At 35.6% G+C, this 22,297-nt stretch overlaps 1 long non-coding RNA gene across 1 annotated transcript; it reads right to left on the bottom strand.

Annotated features, from left to right (window-relative positions):
- Positions 1–17,792: 17,792 nt before the first annotated feature.
- LOC110778609 (uncharacterized) lies at positions 17,793–22,038 on the bottom strand. The gene is made up of 3 exons (XR_002530885.2): positions 21,750–22,038; positions 20,063–20,248; positions 17,793–19,966 (listed from the first exon to the last, which is right to left on the bottom strand). It is a non-coding gene; the product is annotated as an uncharacterized lncRNA (long non-coding RNA).
- Between the last annotated feature and the right edge of the window lie 259 nt (positions 22,039–22,297).

The raw sequence follows: 22,297 nt of genomic DNA, 5'->3' as shown, positions 1-22,297 counted from the left end.
TAAGTCGTATTGTCGCATGACTCGGTAAGGAAAGATGTAAACAGGCCGAGATAATCCCAACAAAGAAACATGAATTACCGTCTCGGAACCCCCCGTCATATTAGTCAAACCCCACCACGGTACCACCCACTTAATAGAGCATATGCCATGAGTAAAATAGGAGGCCCATTCGGCCTCGTCCTGGCCTTGGTGCAAATACTTTCGGTTGCCTAAGGCTATAGGGCGATAACGTTTAGGATCGGCAGGAGCTTCTAGAAGCCTAAGTCATTCCATGAGCCAAGTCTGCAAAAAAAAAACGGGTACGATCAGAAAAATAATAAGGCCTGGGACGCATTTTCAACACCCAGGACCAGGCGCCAGAATTACCGACGCCCATCCTTGGGCGCTGAAAATCAGCTCCAGGCAGAGGCAAACAAAGAAAAAAATAACAATCATATGCGCACAAATAAACGATCAATTACCTGCAGCAATAGGGGGCTCCCCTTAAAATTTTCGGACTTGGCATCCTTCTTTAACTCATCCGCACCCAACAAGGTCTCGGCAACAATGAACGGCATAATAGAATAGCAACTCTCCATCTGACTGATCAGGGGAATCAACCTTATGTCGCCAAACTCACCATTGTTATTCGACAGTAAATAGTGGTTCAACAAGCAGAATACAAGTGCCCGGATATTCAATTTCTGTTCAGTCATATTTTTACTAGGCCTAAAGTGATGTTTTGCAAGTTTAGCCAAATTAATCTTATCACCCACAATAATCTCAGCAAGCGTATCATCATCTAGTCCTAGGAAAGCCCCCATAGTTGTTTTACCCTCTTCAACAGTGCCAGGGGTAGCAGGAGTGGCATTGGTAGGATAACCCAGGATTGCGGCAAATTCATCTGGCAAAGGGCATACCTCATTGCCCCGAAAAACAAAAACATGGTGATCAGAATCCCAAAAGGTTAGGGCGGCATACAAAAAGTTATAATCAATGTTAATTTGTTGTAAGCCTAAAAGTGCCTCTAAGTGGTATCCTTTCAACAAAACCTTTTCTGTGGGATTAAGGGCTCTAAGCCAGTGCCTAACAACTCGTTGGAGGGAGAAGGGAGGAATCGACATGGCAAGAGTAAAAAAAATAAAGCTAGATAATTATAGGGAGAAGAAGTTGGCAGTGGTGGAAAAGAAAAAACGTACTTAACCCCCTATATACACACGAAATCATCCTGATCCCATTCGGAAACGCGTTGAGAAATCTCGAAAAATAAAAAAGGTCTGCTAAGGCAGCATTTTCAGCGCCCGGGGCTGGGCGCCGAAATATCTAACGCCTGGCCCGGGGCGATGAAAATGCAGCCCAAGGCCCAACTCTTCCAAAACGCGAACCAGGAAAATGCCTAAAACCGTGTTAGTAAACACGGGGCCCTGTTGTAATCAAGATCAAGCCCAAAGAACTTTTAGAGCCCAAATAATGAAAGCAAATGTCGAAACTTAGACTCGTCTCAAAAAATATGTGTACATTTTTCAAAGCAATAAAAAAGACATATAATAATCAAGGTTATTCTCCAAAACAAAAAAAATCATTACGTCGTTGGTTTCTCAAATTAAAAGCGTTTATTTGTCAAAAAGATCAACCGGGCCGAAGTAAGCTCGATGTATTAATCATTGAAAAATGAAGCAAACTTTGTCGCCCGGAAAATGAAGTCGCACTCCACGATTTCATCAAAGTAGCATACCACTACCAACGTCGCTCGCACTTACGAGCACGATCCCAAACACGATCAAGGACGTTATAAAATACACACTTTTCTTGGCAAAGAGCAACCATCAAGTAAGAATGCTTGGGGGCTCGAAAGAAAGAAAATACACGATGCAAGTTTGAAACAACGCTTCCAGGCTGCGTCCCGTGCTTGGACAAATTGAAAAACGGACTCGACCTCAAGGCAAAGGTCTCCGTTAACATTCGCATATGGTCCCACCAGTCATTTTGCAAGGAACCAAGTAATGGCACAACTAAGCCAGTTCTAAACGGTGACATACATCCTATGGGCCGCAAAGACTTGTTCGAAACCATGAAAGGCAAACGACCATTAAACGATGGTTCATTTAGACACGTTGCCAACCCACATTCAGGTTGCAACTAAACCCGAGCATTTCTCGAGAGAACTCGCTCTTACAAGAATGAATAAAAATTTCTCAAAAGAAATCCCAAGGATAAATGAAATAGATTCTGGCCCACCTCGATCAGGCAGGATCGCGTCAGAACCATGCAAGTCCCAAATAAAAAAAACAAACAAATTCAGGTTCGCCCACCTTCAGCGGGCGGGGTCTGTGTCACTAAACGCTCAGGTCCTCAATTTTCGAAAACAAAAATAATAATAAAATAAAATCTTCAAAAAACAGGCTCGTCATCTTCAGTCGGCGGGGTCTACGTCACAAACCGCGTAGGTCCTTATTTTCGAAACATCAAAACAGATTCGTCCACTTCTATCGGAAGGGGCGTCCACCCTCAGCAGGACAGGCTCGCCCACCTTCAGCGGGCGGGGTCTGCGCCACTAACCGCGCAGGTCCTTACTTATTGCAGCAATACCTTTTTCCCGGTTTATCCTTTTCCAAAAATCAATGGATGGTTTATCTTTTTCCAAAAATCAAAAGATGGTTTATCTTTTTCCAAAAATCAAAAGATGGTTTATCTTTTTCCAAAAATCAAAGATGGTTTATCTTTTTCAAAAAATCAAAAGATGGTTTCCCTTTTCCAAAAATCAAAGGATTGGTTTTCCGCTTTTCCAAAAAAGAGCGATGTGCTGGATTTTCCTTCGTTTTACGTCCTATAAAAACAAAGGGGGTTTTCTCGTTTAGCTAACCCTGAAAATGAGAAACTTTAAAAATATTTTTTACCTCGTGATCGGGCTTGGCCAGGCCTGGTTACACTTTATAGCTTTGATTTCGAAAACGTCTGTAGATACTTCCAATGACAAAGTGAGGGAGTTTCTATACATCTGTGGGTACTTCCAATGACAAAGTGAGGGAGTTTCCATATTTAACAAATTCCAATGACACGTGAGGAATGTGTTAACACTTCAAGTGATGACCCTTAAGTCAAATGTTATCACTCGGGGGCTCGTGAGACCCTCGCAAAACAGGTCACATACACCATGACTTGTATGACGCACTCCGTCTAATACTTTGACCATCGTCTTACTCCAAGACTCAGTCAAAGTGGGGGCTAACTGTAGACACCTACTTTTGTCCCCATTCCCGAAAGGGAAGGTTCGATGATGAGAACATAAATTCTCCACTTGGCAACGCATCTGCTATAAAATAACGAATCTCGATCACCCTTTTCATTTCAGCCAAACCTGCTATTTATAGAAACCTGCTAAAAAAGGTAACTTCCATAACGGGTAGTTATTAAAAGTGGCAAGACATAAAATATAGAAATCTGTCAGAATTAGGTGTTGCACTCCAACATAAGTCCTAAAAGAGATAGAATTGGCAAAGAAATTCTATTCCTGCTATAATTCGGAATAAGAGTTACGTATTAATTAAATTCCTAACGAACCTAGAGTTCGTAACGGGCCCAGACGCATTCCGTCATAAGTTGATACGCACTAAGAAACTCGGATAAGTCTCAAAAAGCTCCGTGATTAAGAGTCCAAATCTGACAAAAAGCACGGCTCAGATCCTATTTTCAACGCCTGGTTCTGGGCGCCGAAATCTTCGGCGCCCGACCCTGGGCGCTGAAAATACCTGGGGCCGTGTCGTCTCCGAATTCTCTTTGGGTTCGGATTCCAAAGATCTATCTTTCCACAAACTCTTTCCCTATAAATACAGCCTCAAAACAGACGTGAACAGAACACACAATTCATAATCTGAGTATTGACTCCAACCCTAAGCCTAAGCCTCACGCTGCAAAATTGATCCCGCGTTCTGTCGCAATCGACCCAAAAGTTGAACAGAACGTATCCTGTCCCTTGTAGCTGATGAATTAAGCCTAAATACTGGAACACTGCTCAGAAACCCGAGATTCGTTAAATAAAAGGAGAAATAGCAAAGTCAAGTGGTTAGTTTTCTGAGAACCGTGACGCACCTCTCAAGGGTGCGTTGTAATGTGTCCCTTCGCATGATTTAATCGCTTTCATCACCCTTTTATAAAATTGTTAAACTATTAATTTGATTGATCTATCACGCCTAATAAAGATAATACCTTGGACAATTGAATTATCATGCTAGGTACCTTAAATCAATCTAAATAAGATAATCACGATCGATTTAGTATTACGTGTTGCATATTGCTAAAATCAATTCAGAGTAGTTTAATAGTTTAAACGCATGTCCCTTCAATTATTTATGCTGAGCTAGTAAGGATAACCTGCCTCTGGAGTTATCGATGAGCACTCCTCTCGGTAGTTACAGTCCCCCGAACTCTCAATCTCTGCCCTGCGGGTGTACATTGAGCGATCCTCACACCAGGGATCACAAGGGAACCTATGGCCGTCGTGGTCGAACATAATTGCACTCCCTTTATGTCACGATAACCGGGTTTTGTCAGTTTTTCTCATTGTCGTTAAAAACTGAATGGCAACTCCTATATTACTAGTCGATTGGGTGTAAACTCACAGGATATCTAACTACACTTGATCTGACGACGTCACGCCCACGAGGGACGAGGTCATGCATTAGCCTCGTGCTTTTTTGACCCCTCACGACTGGAAAGCACAAAAACTCTGTTGCAAATGATTTCATCCATATTTCTGTAATTATATATAGTTAAATGATATGATTTTGAATAATTGATATATCCAAGCTAAATAATAATATATTCAAATTTGTTTATTTCATGGAAAAAATAAATCACTAGAAAGCCCAAAAACACGATTGTACTAGGTTTCAACCATATTCATGTTAATATATAGAGTTAAATATCATTTATATATAAAAAAGAAATTTCTATTTTCTTATAAAGAGATAAAGTTTAAATCATGTGCAACTATTTGTTTCTCAACGAAAATATCATTTCAAAACTAATATTGTAATATGTTCCACTATAAAGGAATAGTAATAACAATACTAATATATGAGTTTGGAGAACTATTCAATTCGAATAATTGAAAGCTTGTATTTTCACACTTACAAGAAACCATATTGGTTCATCATGTTAAATAATATGTAAATGCATAGATACCACAAGAATGGTTTAAACTTAACAAATCATATGATTTTAAATAATAGATCCACAAGCTGAAGAATAAATAGATTTAATTTTTTTCGTAAAAAATAACTTACTGTAAACCACAAAAACACTGTTCTAAATGATTTCATCCATATTTCTGTTAATATATATAGTTAAATAATATGATTTTGAATAATATATATATATACAAGCTATAAATAATAATAATAATAATAATAATAATAATAATAGATTCAAATTTGTTTATTTCATGGAAAAAACAACTCACTAGAAACCCCAAAAACCCGATAGTACAAGGTTTCAACCATATTCATGTTAATATATAGAGTTAAATATCATTTATATAATAAAAAGAAATTTCTATTTTCTTATAAAGAGATAAAATTTAAATCATGTGCAACTATTTCTTTCTCAGCGAAAACATTATTTAAGAACTAATATTGTAATATGTTCCACTTAAAGGAATAGTAATAACAATACTAATATATGAGTTTGGAGAACTATTCATTTCGAATAATTGAAAGCTTGTATTTTCACACTTACAAGAAACCATATTGCTTCCTCGTGTTAAATAATATGTAAATGCATAGATTCCACAAGAACGGTTTAAACTTAACAAATCATATGATTTTGAATAATAGATACACAAGCTAAATAATAAATAGATTCAATTTTTTTCATAAAAAATGACTTACTGGAAAGCACAAAAACACTGTTGAAAATGATTTCATCCAAAATATATAGTTAAATAATATGATTTTGAATAATAGATATATATATACAAGCTAAATAATAATAGATTTAAATTTGTTTATTTCATGAAAAAAACAACTCACTATAAAGCCCAAAAACCCGATAGTACACGGTTTCAACCATATTCATGTTAATATATAGAGTTAAATATCATTTATATAATAAAAAGAAATTTTTATTTTCTTATAAAGAGATAAAGTTTAAATCATGTGCAACTATTTGTTTCTCAACGAAAATATCATTTCAAAACTAATATTGTAATACGTTCCACTATAAAGGAATAGTAATAACAATACTAATATATGAGTTTGGAGAACTATTCAATTCGAATAATTGAAAGGTTGTATTTTCACACTTACAAGAAACCATATTGGTTCATCATGTTAAATAATATGTAAATGCATAGATTCCACAAGAATGGTTTAAACTTAACAAATCATATGATTTTGAATAATAGATACACAAGCTGAATAATAAATAGAGTCAATTTTTTACGTAAAAAATAACTTACTGGAATCCACAAAAACACTGTTGTAAATGATTTCATCCATATTTCTGTTATTATATATAGTTAAATAATATGAATTTGAATAATATATATATACAAGCTAAATAATAATAATAATAGATTCAAATTTGTTTATTTCATGGAAAAAACAACTCACTAGAAACCCAAAAAACCCGATAGTACAAGGTTTCAACCATATTCATGTTAATATATAGAGTTAAATATCATTTATATAATAAAAAGAAATTTCTATTTTCTTATAAAGAGATAAAGTTTAAATCATGTGCAACTATGTCTTTCTCAGCGAAAACATTATTTAAGAACTAATATTGTAATATGTTCCACTTAAAGGAATAGTAATAACAATACTAATATATGAGTTTGGAGAACTATTCAATTCGAATAATTGAATGCTTGTATTTTCACACTTACAAGAAACCATATTGGTTCCTCGTGTTAAATAATATGTAAATGCATAGATTCCACAAGAATGGTTTAAACTTAACAAATAATATGATTTTTGAATAATAGATACACAAGCTAAATAATAAATAGAGTCAATTTTTTACGTAAAAAATAACTTACTTGAAAGCAAAAAAACACTGTTGTAAATGATTTCATTCATATTTCTTTTATTGTATATAGTTAAATAATATGATTTTGAATTTTATATATATATATATATATATATATATATATATATATATATAGATTTAGGTTCACATGAGAACCATCTTAGGGTGAGAACCTCCCCTTATGGTATCATCTTCACCGTTCATTATTGTCATCTTGACCGTTAATTATTTTAAGCAAAAAGTCCGGTCAACCCTTGTTCCTGTCGTAATCACCCCTGAGATAGACCTCTTTCTTCAACCACCGTGAATTCCGTGGAAGTTGATCGGCGTTTGCTGGTATTGTTTGCTCGCGGTGCCGCTGCTTGGGCGGCGTTATGGCTTTGCCGCAGGGATAATTTCATCGTCCCACTTTCACTATCCTAAGATCAAATTTAATCATCACCATTTTCGTAAGTTGAAGATTGGTTTGTAACTCAAATTTACCTCAACCCAATTTCTCTGAAAATCGATGACTATTAGAAGCATTCGAAATATTTTCTTAGATGATTTTTTCTCTTCGCTACGAATCTCCGCATTACCTTAGAGAAACCCAGCAAAATGACTTTTATTGCTTGTAGAAATTTTGGAAAAAAAATTCTAATTAATGTGAATAAACCAATGTCAGCTCTTTCTGGAAATCGACACAAGAAATCATGCTCTTTGGTGAAAGCTGGACAAAGTGTAGCTTCCCGAGCATATTTGAAAAACCAAAGTATTTTTGGAAAACCTAATATGCATATTGTTTAAACTAAATGTACATATATTTTTTTTTTATTAAATGTGCATATTTTTCGTTTTCAGAAAATAAAAAATTATATTCATCTTGAGAAAAAAGGATGCACATATAGTTGAAATATTATGCACACTTAGTTAAAAAAATATGCATATTTAGTTTAGAAAATTTGCATAAAGGTTCTCACCGTAAGGAGAAGTTCTCACCCTAAGACGGTTCTCACAGGAACCCCACCCTATATATATATATACACACACACACACACACACACATATATATATATATATATATATATATATATATATATATATATATATATATATATATATATATATATATATATATATATATATATGTGCTAAATAATAATAATAGATCCAAATTTGTTTATTTCATGGAAAAAACAACTCACTAGAGAGCCCAAAAATCCGATAGTACAAGGTTTCAACCATATTCATGTTATTATATAGAGTTAAATATCATTTATATAATAAATAAAAGTTTCTATTTTCTGAAATAACAGAGATAAAGTTTAAATCATGTGCAACTATTTGTTTCTCAGCGAAAATATTATTTCAGAACTCATATTATAATATGTTCCACTATAAAGGAATAGTAATAACAATACTAATATGAATTTGGAGAACAGTTCAATTTGAATAATTGATTGCTTGTATTTTCACACTTACAAGAAACCATATTGGTTACTCGTGTTAAATAATATGTAAATGCATAGATTCCACAAGAACTGTTTAAACTTAACAAATCGTATGATTTTGAATAATAGATACACAAGCTAAATAATAAATGGATTCAATTTTTTTCATAAAAAATAACTTACCGGAAAGCACAAAAACAATGTTGTAAATGATTTCATCCATATTTTTGTTATTATATATATAGTTAAATAATATGATTTTGAAATCTAGTCGTTCTGTATTTAAACCCTGTTGTAAATAGACACTCTTGTTTTCTTAAATATTAAAGATAAAACTTAAATTATGTGCAACTAATTGTTTCTCCACGAAAAGATGTTTTCCATACCACTATTGGAATGATGTTATACTATAAAGAAATAGTAAGAACAATATCAAAATATGATATTGTAAAAATTGTGATAAAATGCTAATATATGAGGCGAACTTTCCATTTAAGTCGATAAAGTGAATATTAGTATATAATAGATTTGACTCCTCGTATTTCATGTTATATAAATGGATTTCAAAATAAAGGTCGAAATACAAATCACATGAGTTTGAATAACAGAAACACAAGCTTAATAATGATGAAATGCATTAAAGTTTCTTCTAGTAAAGAACATCTTACTGCATGGATTTCAAATCTGGTTGTTCTGTATTTAAACCCTATTTATTTCATTATATGTAGTTATCTATCATTGATAAAGTAAATAGACACTCTTATTTTCTTAAATATTAAAGATAAAATTTAAATTATGTGCAACACGAAAAGATGTTCTCTATACTACTATTTGAATGATGTTATACTATAAAGGAATTGTAAGGACAATACCAACTTACGAGCTTTTAACAATTATGATAAAATGCTAATATATGAGGCGAAGTTCGCGTTAAATTCGATAAAATTAAATATTAATATAAAATAGCTCTGACTCCTTGTATTTCATGTTATAAATGGATTTCAAAAAAAAGGTCGAAACACAACAAATCACATGAGTATGAATAATAGAAACACAAGCTTAATAAAAATGAAATGAATTAAAATTTCTTCGTGTAAAAAGTAACTTACTGCATGGAATTCAAAGCTTGTTGTTTTGTCTTTAAACCCTATTAAAATCATTATACGTAGTTCTCTAGTAAATTGTGTTTTTAAATATTCGAGATATAGCTTAAATTATGTGCAAGAACAATGGTGATAATTAAAATGCTAAAGAATTTTTTCCATACTAGTATTGGAATGATGTTTATACTATAAAGGACAATACTAATATATAAGCTTGTAACAATTGTGATAAAATACTAGTCGTAACATATAATCTTGTTTGGAAAATTATTCAATTCAAAAAATTGAATGTTTGTAATGTCTTACTTACAAGAAACCATATTGTTTCCTCATCTTATATAATATACAAATGGATTTCACAAGAACGGTCTAAACATAACAATCATATGAGTTTAATAATAGATACACAAACTAAATAATAGGCCGGAGTAATAATAGATTCAAGTTTTTTCGTGAAAAAAATAACTTACTGGAAACCACAAAAATATTATTGTAAACCATTTCATCTATAATATTCATGTTATTATATACAGTTAAATAGTATGAGGTTGAATAATAGGTATATACAAGGTAAATAATAATAAATAGATTCAAAATTCGATTCAAGTGTGTTACAAAGTCTAAGCTGAACACTTAAACAAGAGATGCTACATAAACAATGTTGCTCACATATTTTTGACAAAACATGACAATATCAGAATACAGTGGTAATAAAGTATCAAGAAAGCTTATCCCAAGTTTCCCAACATTCAATTCGGTCTCTTATATCCTGTGGGTCAATCGTATTCCTCCAAAACAATATGGATATCTTCAATTTGCAAAACGATCTTCACTGTGCACTGAAGGAAATAATGCCCTTGGTCCAAGTATGCATATAATGTTAAGTTTAATAAATGCGGTTCAGTATTAATTAACAAGTTAATAATTCAGTGAGATCAAGTGAGCTGAATGCCTAGCTAGAGGCCGCATCAGTTCAAGTGGAATTAATAATATTAATCCACAGCTTACTCTTGACTGAACCCGTAGGGTCACACAAATAGTACGTAAACGGATCAAGTATTTAATGGCATTAAATACTCCATCTATGGATATTCGGAATCGACGGATCTTGGTTTCAGTGGGAGCTAAGATCGTCAAAGGCAAGCAAATGAATACTCCGGAAACGATGATATTGCCGGAAACGGAAATATGGATCGTATCGGAAATATAAATATTATCCAAGTCGTAGGTGTTGCCGGAAACGGAAACATGGTACGTATCAGAAAATATTAATGGAAATGGAAATATTGCCGGAATCGGAAATATTGCCGGAAACGAAAATATTGCCAGAATTGGAAATATTATCGGAATCGGAAATAATTCCGGAAACGGAAATATTAAATATTTGTTCGAAACGGAAATTAATTCCGGAATCGGAAATATTAAATATTGTTCGTATCGGAAATGAATTCCGGAATCGGTAATTTAATCGGAAAGCGTATCGTACGAATTAGCATCGGACGAGGCTTGCTAGACGAAGGCCCAGCACGAGGCTAGGCCAACACCCAGCAAGCCACACGCCAAGTGCTCGACCAGGCCCAGCGCAAGGCCAGGCCCAGCCAAGCACTGGCAGGCGCGCACGAAGCTCATGGGTTGCGAGGCCGCATGCGCTGTGCGCTCGGCGTGGGCCGCAAGGCCTGCGTACGGGCGTGCATGCGTGTGCGTGTGCTCGTGTTCGTAAAGAATCCTAATCCTATCGGAATTCGTGCATTGATTAAATCCTAATCCTAAAAGATTAAATTTATTATTTAGAGTTCTATTAGGATTCTAATTAATAAATCCATATCCTAGTAGGATTATAATTCCTTTCCATAAACTCTATAAATAAGGGCCTAGGGTCACATATTTAACAGATGATTTTGAAGTATTCAAAGGTAAGATTTTTAAGCAAATATCAGCCAAACACTTGCAACCCAAAATAGCCGAAAATCCTAAGTAACCTTAAGGGCGATTCTAGTTGGTCAAGCTTAAGGCGGATCCGGACGTGTTGTGGGCTATCTACGGAGGGACGACACTTGGAGTCCTAAAGACTTGTTCTTGTTCGATTCGGGCGCAGCTAGGGAGGGCACGATACAAAGTGTATGCATCTGAATTATGCTAAATGATTATGTGTAAATAATATGTTTCCTGGCTTTATGGTTTTTCCGCATGATTTATGTTTATTCATATGTATCATAACCTAACAGTGGTATCACGAGCCTCTTATTATTTTCATAATCTAAATTGCATGAACATGGTTAAATTTTACAAATTTGCAAAAATTAAAGGGGTGATTAATTTTCGTAATTAATTGCAAATTGCGTTTATTTAATTATATGTACGTAGTTTTTCGGCAGTTTCTTCGTTAATCATCCAAATCGAGTGATTTTTGTGTCAATTCCGCATGTAAAAGGCATTCTAAAATTTTGACAAAAGTAGTATTTTTCGGCCGAACCCAGAATTCCCAAATTCGAAGCCTAACTATGACTTTTCGGAGGTTTTAGTTTTTCGAACGCAAAAGTTTGTAAATTTAAGATGTTAAATTAAGTATTTGCGATTCTTGTTGATAAATCTTGAGTTTTTGATTGACCTACTGTATATGTTTAACAATTATGAATGCCTCGACTTGTTAATTATACAACCTAATTTGTAATTATGATTAATTTGTTGAAATTCGAATAATTTAGAATTGATTTGTTTTTCATAATTAATTAATAATTTAATTAGGTATCCATGATTAAAATCCACCATAAAATTTTTAATTTATGTTAAAATTTTAAATTTTATGACCTAGATTTGAATCCATGTTAATCGGAAATTAATTGATTAATAAATTTTCGATTTTTAGCCCTAAAATAATGAAATTAATATAATTTATTAATTTGTCATTAATTTTAAATTAAAAAATTTAAATTTTTATGAAAACGCTCATGAATGTTGCACGCACAAAGTAATGGAAGCTACGTGTTACCCTTAAGGGGTGTTGTATAGTGCGGGCACGCGACGACGAGCAAGGGAGCTCGTCGCCCATGCGGTACGAATGCAACGAGCAGCATAGCATGGCGCGCGCGCGAAGCAAAGTTGCTGGCGGTGTGTGCTATGCGATGGGCGTGGGCGAGGGCAAGGCAAGCGAGCAGTCGCGTGTGGGCAGCAATCGAGGTGCGCCACAGCACGCACTGCCTCGCGCATGCAAGCAAAGCTCGCGCAGCGAGCGATGGCTCGCGTGCAAGCGAGCGGTGCCTTGCGAGGGTGAGCAGCAGTAGACACGACACATCACAGAGGCTACGCGCATCGTGGCCAGCGATGGCTGCGTGTGCGTGTGGCCTATGGCTGTGCGTTGCGTGGTGATGTGCGTACCTTGTGCAGCGACCAATCGTGCACACGATGGGGCTTGGGCGCAATCCCAAGTGCTCGTCGTATTACGATTAAATCGTTTTAAATTTTAATTTGAGATTTTCAGTTCGATTAATTTTAATTAATTTTAAAATTAATAATTTAAATTGTTTTCTTGGATTTTAATTTTGAATATTATAATTATTATAAATTTTAATTTATTCTAATTATTTTACTAAAATTAAAAACCTTGAATTAATTTAAATTCGACTGAAAATAAATTAAATAAGTGGATTCAATTATAAATTTATATGAGCTTTAAATTTTAATTAAATTTGTATGTGTCCGGTTAGACTAGAAATACATTTTTATGTTTAAAATTAGTAAAGCATATGAATTTATTGGTTTAAGTGGGAGAAATTTTAGTCATAAACTCTTGATTAGGTCTACAAATCCTTTGAGGTTAAACAACTTGATTAGAATTAATTAGGACAATAATTGGTAAATTATTGGTGCCCTTAATTAATTTCTGCAAATATTTATGTGATGCATACAATGTGTTTTAACTAACTAATTATATGGGGCATTCATAATAATGAATGGGTGAATGATATATATTGTATTTGTACTGTTTTGCAGGTTATGAAGTGACTAGTACGGCCCAAATAGGATAGAAAATATGGTCTGCGTACCATTAATTTGAATGTAATTGGTCTAAAGCACCAAATTTTTTTTCAATTCAAATATGGTCTGCGTACCATCAAATAGTTTAGTTTAATTATAGCTTATCCTATTTGAAGAAAATGACGCCTCCCACGGTGAAATTCAAGACAGAGTTTCCAGACCATTTTCAAGACGGACTTTGAAGTTGAAGCTTCAAGATGAAGTCGGGCCATACTAGGTCACATTTATCTTATGCATGCTTTAAGTTATTTATTGCTTTTAAATATGTCTTAAATGTGCATGAGATCGAAGCTTGATTATGTTGCATGATTAAGGATTTTAGTTCACTTAAAATCTAACCAACATAGTAAGAGCCTTAAGTTCCAAACTTAAAAATTGAGTTAAAAGGTGCCATGCCAAAATAACACTTACTTGGATATCCTTTACATCGATCTTAGTAATAGTTTTCCGCCATAGCGAGGTGTTACTTATCGATACTAAAGGGGTAAGGTACACAAATAATTGTGAGTACATGTTAGCTTTCGTGAAACTCAACGATATAAGTAAGGAGTCCTTCTATGTCGTGGCAAAATCGATAGGTTTACCTAATAAGTTCTTAGACGTACCTATCAACCAAGAGTAGTTTCTAGACTATTAGCAAAAGACTTTTGCTTACCTAAAAGATTTTAGAATTGAGTCTAAATACATAATGTGTTTAATTCTTCAATGGATTTTAGGATCTTGGAATCATTTTATTCACACCTGCCGGAACACATAACTTGAATAAAATGCTTAATAAACATTGAATTATGCATGTATGCTAGAATTTAAGTTTATTAAGAGAAACTGTGAATGATTATTTATTTGTTTATTCTTTTTCAATTGTAGTTTTAATTATGGCAAACAACAATTCATTCAACATTCGATCAATTCTCGAAAAGGAGAAGTTGAGTGGGAAAAACTTCCTTGACTGGCAAAGGAACTTGCAAATAGTTCTTATGCAGGAAGAAAAGGAGTATTTCCTAGAAGAGGCGATGCCCGAAGCCGCAGGCGACGGGGTCACTCAGGCAGCCCTCAATCGTTGGATTGATGCCAACAAGGATGTGAAATGTCTAATGCTCGCCACCATGAGTGCGGATCTGCAGAAAACGTTCATCAACTCAGATGCTTTCACAATCATCAGTGAGTTGAAGAACATGTTCCAAGATCTGGCTCGAGTCGAAAGATTCGAGACTAATAGGCAAATTCTTGAGACCAAGCTTAAGAAAGGCGAGCCCGTAAGTCCACATGTTCTCAAAATGATTGGACTCATTGAGAATATGAGTCGGCTGGATCAGCAATTTTCTCAGGAAATGACTATAGACACCATCCTCCATTCTCTTCATAGCGGGTATGATCAGTTCAAACTGAACTACAGTATGAATAGTCTGGACAAAACGCTCACTGAGCTTCACGGTATGCTGAAGACCGCTGAAAAGACGCTCAAAAGTGATAAGCAGGATGTGCTTATGGTGCGTGGGGGCAAGTTCAAGAAATCTGGAAAGAAGAGGAATGCTAAGAAAGGTGGCAAAAAGGCCAGCCCAACTAAGCAAACTGGCGCCAAGTCTGAAAAGAGGAAGGTCAGTCAACCCACTTCTGAATCCGAATGCTTCTACTGCAAGAAGAAGGGGCATTGGAAGAGAGATTGCTTGAAGCTAAAGGAAGATCAGAAGAATGGAACAGTCGTTCCATCTTCAGGTATTTTCGTTATAGACTGTATACTAGCTAATTCAACTTCTTGGGTATTAGATACAGGTTGTGGCTCACACTTATGTTCCAATTCACAGGGACTAAAAGAAGTAGAAAGTTAAGCAAGGGTGAAGTCGACCTACGAGTGGGAAATGGAGCACGGATTGCTGCATTAGCTGTAGGAACTTATTATTTGTCGTTTCCCTCTGGGCTAGTTTTGGAACTGGAAGAATGTTTCCATGTTCTAAGTCTTACTAAAAACATCATTTCTGTTTCTTGCTTAGATGCTAAGGGATATTCCTTTTTAATAAAAGACAATAGTTGTTCGTTTTATTTTAAAGAGATGTTTTATGGATCTGCTAGATTAGTCAATGGACTTTATTTATTAGATCACGACAAACAAGTTTATAACATAAAATACCAAAAAGGCCAAAAAGGATGATTCAGATCTCACCTATCTGTGGCATTGTCGATTAGGCCATATTAACTTGAAACGCATGGAAAGACTTCAAAAGAAACGAATTCTAGAACCATTTGACTTAGAGGATTATGGTAAGTGCGAATCATGTTTACTTGGCAAAATGACAAAGCAACCTTTCTCTAAAGTTGGAGAAAGAGCAACTGAACTATTGGGTTTAATCCATACAGATGTATGTGGACCAATGAGTACAAATGCTAGGGGTGGTTTCAGCTACTTTATCACTTTCACTGATGACTTCAGTAGATATGGTTATGTCTACCTAATGAAGCATAAGTCTGAATCCTTTGACAAATTCAAGGAATTTCAGAGTGAAGTAGAGAATCAATTAGGCAAGAAGATTAAGGCACTGCGGTGTGATAGAGGCGGTGAATATCTGAGCTATGAATTTGATGACCATCTGAAAGAATGTGGAATTCTATCAGAATTGACTCCTCCTGGAACACCACAATGGAACGGTGTGTCGGAATGGAGGAACAGAACCTTGCTAGACATGGTTAGATCAATGATGGGTCAGGCCAAACTTCCAATAGAATTTTGGGACATGCACTAAATACAGCCGCACTCACTATAAATAGAGCTCCGTCTAAAGCTGTTGAAAAGACTCCATATGAGTTATGGTTTGGAAAGTCTCCAAAAGTGTCTTTTCTTAAGATTTGGGGATGTACATTGCTGCACATGAAGCAGCAAAGGAATCTATATGGATAAGGAAGTTCATAGGTGAACTTGGTGTAGTCCCCTCCATTAAAGGACCAATAGCCCTGTATTGTGATAATAACGGAGCTATTGCACATGCGAAGGAGCCTAGACACCACCAAAGAGTCAAGCATGTACTTCGTAGATTTCACCTTCTACGAGAGTTCGTTGAAAGAAAAGAAGTCGAGATAAGCAAGATTGGAACTGATGACAACATACCAGATCCATTGACTAAACCTCTGCCGCAGGCGAAGCACAACTCGCACACTGTAGCTATGGGAATCAAGCATATTGGAGAATGGCTTTGATGTCGTTGATTGATGTTTTAAAGTTTTAGAGTTTAATACTTTGTAAAACATTATTGGTTAATCATTCACAATAAATGAATAGAATTCATTTTCCATTTAATTTGTGGTTTATTAAATGATGAGTCCCTTCAAATTGACGATATATTCAAGATAGACTGTCAGGACCAGTCCTATGACTAAGAAATGTCTATCAAGTGAACTTGAATGTCAAAAGTTGAAAATGGTCCCTGGTCGGAGTTTTCTATAAAGATGGACGCATAGAAAACGTTAAGACGATTAGAATGCAAGATGACTAGTAGTTCTGTTTCTTGAACTATGTGGACATTGCAATGTCATAATCATTTGCATAGATAGTTACTTTGGGAAGAGTAGTATCGGACAGACCTATGAAACTTTACTGTAAGAGATGAAAATCTGTCATAAGTAAATTTCATTAAAATTATTAGATACTAAATCCTCAATACCTGAGTGATTTGAGAATACTTGTTTGAGAACTGGTTGCTTTGACGTTGACCAACCGTCGCACCGTAAAAGGAGGCTATAAAGGCAACGCTCAGGTAATCACCTATCAAACGAAATCTAGTCTCAAGATCGCAAGATGGGGATTGTCCTCCCATAAATCGGGATGAGATGATTAAAAGTTGTACAAGGCCACTCGGAGAGCTAGAAACTGTAAAATGCATCGCCGTGCTCGGATGAATCATAGGATATGATTATCTGTTTATTTGATCAGTTGAACTTTGAAACCGAGAAACACCTCTGGACATAATAAGGATGACAACTCTTACCTTATGTTCAAGAGCAAGCATCGAGCGACAAAGGAATTAGGAAATGCACACTTGTCCCTAAGGGACAAGTGGGAGACTGAAGGAAATAATGCCTTTGGTCCAAGTATGCATATAATGTTAAGTCTAATAAATGCGATTCAGTATTAATTAACAAGTTAATAATTCAGTGAGATCAAGTGAGCTGAATGCCTAGCTAGAGGCCACTTCAGTTCAAGTGGAATTAATAATATTAATCCACAGCTTACTCTTAACTGAACCCGTAGAGTCACACAAAAAGTACGTAAACGGATCAAGTATTTAATGGCATTAAATATTCCATCTATGGATATTCAGAATCGACGGATCTTGGTTTCAGTGGGAGCTAAAATCGTCAAAGGCAAGCAAATGAATATTCCGGAAACGATGATATTGCCGGAAACGGATATATGGATTGTATCGGAAATATAAATATTATCCAAGTCGTAGATGTTGCCGGAAACGAAAACATGGTACGTATCGGAAAATATTAATGGAAATGGAAATATTGCCGGAATCGGAAATATTGCTGGAAACGGAAATATTGTCAGAATCGGAAATATTATCGTAATCGGAAAATAATTCCGGAAACGGAAATATTAAATATTTGTTTGAAACGGAAATTAATTCCGGAATCGAAAATATTAAATATTGTTCGTATCGGAAATGAATTCCGGAATCGGGAATTTCATCGCAAAGCGTATCGTACGAATTAGCATCGGACGAGGCTTGCTTGGCGTTGGCCTAGCCTCGGCCAAGCAAGCCACACGCCAAGTGCTCGACCAGGCCAAGCGCAAGGCCAGGCCCAACCAAGCACTGGCAGGCGCGCACGAAGCTCATGGGTTGCAAGGCCGCATGCGCTGTGCGCTCGGCGTGGGCCGCAAGGCCTGCGTACGGGCGTGCATGCGTGTGCGTGTGCTCGTGTTCGTAACGAATCCTAATCCTATCGGAATTCGTGCATTGATTAAATCCTAATCCTAAAAGATTAAATTTATTATTTAGAGTTCTATTAGGATTCTAATTAATAAATCCATATCCTAGTAGGATTATAATTCCTTTCCATAAACTCTATAAATAAGGGCCTAGGGTCACATATTTAACAGATGATTTTGAAGTATTCAAAGGTAAGATTTTTAAGCAAAAATCAGCCACACACTTGCAACCCAAAATAGCCGAAAATCCTAAGTAACCTTAAGGGCGATTCTAGTTGGTCAAGCTTAAGGCGGATCCGGACGTGTTGTGGACTATCTACGGAGGGACGACACTTGGAGTCCTAAAGACTTGTTCTTGTTCGGTTCGGGCGCAGCTAGGGAGGGCACGCTACAAAGTGTATGCATCTGAATTATGATAAATGATTATGTGTAAATAATATATTTCCTGACTTTATGGCTTTTCCGCATGATTTATGTTTATTCATATGTATCATAAGCTAACATGCACTTCTTTAGTTTAGACAAAGTTCTACCTGTAAGGAAAACTGCATATTGCCAATGTAATGGTGAGTAAGCAACAAATTAGCATTCGGCACATGCTGGTTAATCAAGGACAACTTAGCAACAACTTGGTTCCCGCATTTTTAAAGAGAAGCTCAAACCAGATTATACAGAAATCTAACCCTGGCTACATAAACTGTGTTAGGGCTATTATCTTGGAGACAAGTATAAGGAATCTCCTTAATTGACCGGTGTATGCATAAGTGGATTCCATCTATCAAATTTGATTCTCCCCCCTAGACCAATTCTCCAACGGAATGCATGTGATTTTCCAGGTCCAGAGGACTATGAGTTGTCTGAAGTAAGGTCACTTAGTAGATAAATGCTGAAACTGTGATTGTTCATTCCAGGTGACATCTTACGTACAAAACACGAAAAAGAGTCAAGCCTAAAGAGTCATTATCTGGGAACAAATGCAACAAAGCTTAAAGCAAGGAAAAGAGTTGCTGTCAATGCTAATGGCCAGTGGAAAATACTTGTGTTACATTCACGACTCAACAGCTTTAACAACTTCTGAAGCGATTTCCTCCATTAACAAAATCTAATCAGAAATGAAAATCGATGGAAATGTAACAGGCTTGGCTGTATTGGATGAATGAATTACAGACTTAGGGGCATCTGATCACATGACAATAAGTTTCAACAAACCGATGGAGCCTATAGAGGTAGGCTTAAGATAAATTATCCTAGTGTTAGGGCATCTAGCAGTTCTCATGTTGCCTTGTCACTTTGGTAAACAATTATCTATTTGAAGCTGAAGAATGTGTTTGTGTTCCTGACTCTGAAGACAACCTACCTACATTGAACATTTGAACCTAAATCCCTAGTCCCCTACCATACTCAGCAGCTGCCAGCTTGTCTGGAACAAGAGGCTTGGTAAACGGCATAACTGGCTCTAATGGGTCCTACAAAAGAATCACCAATGAAAAGGGGAAAAAAACAGCCCACAACAAGAACTGTAAAGCTGGGAAAAAAGAGGGAGCACAAGAAAGGGGTCTGACCTTGGTCAAAAGAGGGAGCTCCAATGGGAAATGTAAAGCTTAAAAAAGAGGGAACTGTAAAGCTGTGAAAAAAGAGGGATCTCTAATGGGTCTACGCTTGGTCAAGGTTGCGTCTGACCTGAAGCAGTTTTTAAACTATCAGTCTCTCTCCTCACACCATAGCTTTCGAGAAACAGAAATAGGAAACTGCAATAGATAGAGAGACATGGTAAGCTATGCAACTAATAAAAGTGCAACTAATAAAAGTAATAGAATGAGCGCGTAAAATCAGCTCATTCGAGTACACATTCCGACAATTAACCAAGCTGGTGCTCGGATAACAGAGTTTGGGAAATAGTGGACTCATTACTAACTTACTACTAGTTCAAGTCTCAACCATGTAATGCAGAACTCATTTCGTTAATTAAAATCGACTGCAAAAGTAAAGCATAAATTTTTCTCACAAAATTTTGGTTCTGTTTGATTGTAAGTTAGAAAATTTTCTTCCTTTGGAAAGGATTTGGCTAAAACTAGAGGTATAAGTTGACATTTTCCTAATAATGTTGTCAGATTCATTGGATATTCTAATACGTGGTTCCCTCAATCCTAATTCTATGATCGAGTAATCTTACTAATCTTTCAATTATGGAAGTAAAGCACTAAATTAATGGGATTTTATTAATTTGTGACAGAAATTATGGGTTAGTGAGCCACCATGATTAAACATGTGCCTCAGACAATCTTACTGCATATCTGCTGTGCATAAATTATGTGGGAATGTATTATATTCTGGAAGACAACAGCAATACTAGATAATAGATATGCAGGACTTATAGAGGTTGTAATTGGGCAAGTTGAGCCAGACCATTTCTATCGGTTCAAACTCGATAGAAATGGTATGCAGGACTTCTAGAGGTTGTAATTGGGCAAGTTGAGCCAGACCATTTCTATTGGTTCACCTTCATCCATGGTATATAATTAACCTCATCATAATTAGCAATAAAACATGAAGATTTAAGGAAATCAATACAAGCGGGGACCAATCTCTTCTACAAATAGGCTCCCACAAAGCATCAGATGATGCTAAAGAGTTGAATTTCTTGCAAGTTTGAGCAGACCATCCATAACATAAGCTAATAACTGACTAATGTAACAATAATGTGCAAAGAACTGAAATTAGATATAGGTCTTGCTTTCTTTGACCTTCATTTAGAAATTATATCTTCTATTGCAGCAGATATCTCAAATTAATAGATACTTGATTCCTTAGTAGATGCGCACAATTGCAAACCAACAGTGAATAAAATGCAATATGAGTGGAATTAATCAAAGGTTAGGATACCTCCAATCCACTCTTCAATCCCAATCCAAAAAAAGTTACTCCTAACCCTTCCAAAAACGTAATTCGTGCAGTTTTCCATCATCAAGCAACCAAAAATCATCACAAGTATCACCATAATCACTATATCAAGACTATGAACTATTCAAAATCACAAATTACCCTAAGAAAAACAAAAATGATAGAGAAAATTCCAATCGATAAACAACAATGAAAAATTTAAAACCCTAATTAACCAAAAAATCTTAAAAACCCTATATACAGGAAAAAAACAAGATTTTCTCTAAAATAACACGAACTTCTATAATGTTGAACCCTAATTAAATGCATTAACCCTAAAATTTCTCTAAAGAACTCAATTTCACTTACCTTCAAGCTTTAAAAAAAATCCCGGCGATCTTCTTTTTCAAAGGTTTTCAGAAATCAGTATTGCTTATGTGATGAAATTCGCGGAGCTCGGTGCCGGTGGCAGAACAACGACGGGAATGGCATTGGAATTGCAAGGTAAAATCGGGGAGCTCGGTGCCGGTGCTTTCTCTCTCTTTCCAGAAAGACAATAGTTTCTCTCTCTTCCTCTTCATAGTTCATACTCTTCGGTTGTCCTCGAAATGTTATACGTATTCAAAAGTGTATGTATACGTATACCATCATCCCAGTCACCAAATTTCTGCTTAGTCATCCAATCCCAGTCATCAAGTATTTAGAGCATATCCCAGTCAGCAAGTGTGAAATTTCTAAAATACCATATTTGTTACTGTAGCCCATATACTATATGGCTGTAGGCGGACTTTTGTAACTCTAGCCAGTTTGGATATGTCCTTTTCTCCTTTGTATTTCTACTCAGCGTAGACAAATCTAAACCCAATTTAAAGTTTACTCAAAATTACTCAAATCTAAACCAATTATATGAAATGAGA

Source organism: Spinacia oleracea, chromosome 2 (genome assembly GCF_020520425.1).
Source record: "Spinacia oleracea cultivar Varoflay chromosome 2, BTI_SOV_V1, whole genome shotgun sequence".
NCBI classification, from domain to species: domain Eukaryota; kingdom Viridiplantae; phylum Streptophyta; class Magnoliopsida; order Caryophyllales; family Amaranthaceae; genus Spinacia; species Spinacia oleracea.
Note: the sequence above shows the minus strand (reverse complement) of the source record. Positions and strands in the feature narration are given on the sequence as shown.